A 2,500-nucleotide genomic window follows, 5' to 3' on the forward strand; every position below is an offset into this window, starting at 1 on the left:
TTGGTTGCATCAGCACACAGGCATCCGACCCGTATCCAGATGTCAGCTAGTGTGTAGTGTGCATATATGTATATGTGTGTGTGTGTGTGTGTGTGTGTGTGTGTGGAGTGTGTGTGTGGTGTGTGGTGTGTGTGGTGTGGTGTGTGTGTGTGGAGTGTGGTCTGTGTGTGTGTAGTGTGTGTGTATTGGCTGGTAAAAGACCATGTGGCGACCCGTATCCAGATGTCAACTAGTGTGTAGTGTGTGTGTGTGTGTGTGTGTGTGTGTGTGTGTGTGTGTGTGTGTGTGTGTGTGTGTGTGTGTGTGTGTGTGTGTGTGTGTGTGTGTGTGTGTGTGTAGTGTGTGTGTAGTGTGTGTGTACCAGATGCACAAGAAGTACAGGTCATAGAGACATGTAGTGATCAGATATGGCCACTAGGGGGGAGCCAAGATCAAACCTGACACAACACACCTCGTCTGACTTCACATTACACATGAGGTAAACTCCACATGATGCGGCCTCAATGCCCTTGTGAAGTGACATCATCAAAATGTGGTCATAACCCTGCCCTTGGTTCCACCACCAATACTGTTTTGCAATTCTGAAAAAAGACCCGTTTCTTTTTTTAGTCTCATGCACAGACTATCGGTCAGAAAGTGTTCTGCATGCAGTGCAGGTCAGTGGACATCGTCTATAAATATTAGGGATACACCGATACCACTTTTTTGAAAACTGATACAAGTATGAGTACATTAATGTGTGTACTTGCCGATACCGAGTACCGATACCGATACCTTTTACCACCAAAATACAATGAAAATAAATGCATGGCCTTGTTTTTTTCCACCTGTGATGTTTTTATTGTCCATTTCCATGTAGATTGCATTGTTTTGTGTATTAGCAGTATCGTTCCTGGTATCGGCAAGTGCTTGACGAGTACGAGTACGAGTACGAGTATAATGAGCAGTATCGGGTGCCGATACCGATACCAGTATCGGTATCGGTGAATCCCTAATAAATATTTAATTCTTTCTTCATTTTAGACCAGGGGATCCATACATATCACACTAGGAAACATCACAGCACAGTAAAAAAAAAAAAAGGAAAAAAAAACAGAACAACAGATAAAAAGAAGGAAAGGAAACAGACATTGCATAACTCTCATTCATTGTCTCACATACAGGCATGTTGGCCTGAGTCCACATGTCAGTGTCAATGTCAATAGTCTCACAGAGCTAAGCTACATGCAGGGCTAGCCAAGACGGCAACTAAACTGGTTTGTGACTCAGGTTATTAGTAATCAGTTAGAGGTTTTTTTCCAGTCATGCAAAAGTGCACTTCACCCTTCTACCATCTGCCCGGAGATACAGGTGCTTACGTGCTCACACCAGCCGACTCAGGGACAGCTTCTTCCCTCAGTGTATCAGACTGTTGAATTCAAAAACACAGACATAGGAAGGAATTCACTCATCACATCTCCCCTTTCTCCAACCTGCCAATTTTTTATTTATTTTTTGCAGCTTTCAACTTTTTCAACTTTTTAAATATATATATTTTTTCCTACTTTTTTTTTTGCCTTTTTTAACATTCTTTTTGACCTTTTTTGGGACTACCAGAGCAGGGAAGCTTTTCATTGTATATATATGTTTCATATATATACACATGACAATAAAATATATTGTATCTTGTATCTTGCAAAAGTATGCCTTTTAATCTGACAGGGTCAACCCATCTTTCATCATTTCATAATTTCTGGCCCACACCCCGCCTTGTGTAACAAACTACCCCATCTCCCAGTCTCTGAGCTCTAAACTGAAAATACACAGGGCTGAAATGGGGGGGGGAATAGGGCCCGGGCACTACTGGCTTAAAGGGGCCCCCCTCATAATTAGCGTCGCAGAACTGACTCACCAGTTGGCCCCTCACCTTTGTGGACCGCTATTTTCAAAAATGTAAAAAAAAAATTAAAAAAAACTTTCTAAATTTCTGAAAAAAAAAAAAGTGAAAGCCAATTGGGAAACTCCAACTCCCATTGTCATTGTGACACAGCACTCCACAGCACACAAGTGAACACTGCACACAACGAAATTGCATTTATGCCTCACCCGTGCAAGGGGGCAGCCCTCAGTGGCGCCCCATGGGGAGCAGTGCGGTGGGACGGTACCATGCTCAGGGTACCTCAGTCATGGAGGAGGATGGGGGAGAGCACTGGTTGATTACTCCCCCCACCAACCTGGCGGGTCGGGAGTAGAACCGGCAACCTCTGGGATGCAAGTCTGATAACCTAACCGCTCACCCATGACTGCCCTGTTAAATAGGGGCCCACGAGGGTGCAGGGCCCACTGGGAAATGCCCGCTATGCCAGATGGCCAATAGGGGCCCACGAGGGTGCAGGGCCCACTGGGAAATGCCCGGTATGCCAGATGGCCAATAGGGGCCCACGAGGGTGCAGGGCCCACTGGGAAATGCCCGCTATGCCAGATGGCCAATAGGGGCCCACGAGGGTGCAGGGCCCACTGG

The 2,500-nt window shown here is 45.6% G+C and overlaps 1 protein-coding gene across 1 annotated transcript in view; it reads right to left on the bottom strand.

Moving 5' to 3' along the window:
- The window catches only part of plce1 (phospholipase C, epsilon 1), a 212,341-nt gene that overhangs the window by 160,178 nt on the left and 49,663 nt on the right, over positions 1 to 2,500 (bottom strand). The window lies entirely within an intron of this gene.

The sequence above is a fragment of the Engraulis encrasicolus genome, chromosome 17 (genome assembly GCF_034702125.1).
Source record: "Engraulis encrasicolus isolate BLACKSEA-1 chromosome 17, IST_EnEncr_1.0, whole genome shotgun sequence".
NCBI lineage: Eukaryota > Metazoa > Chordata > Actinopteri > Clupeiformes > Engraulidae > Engraulis > Engraulis encrasicolus.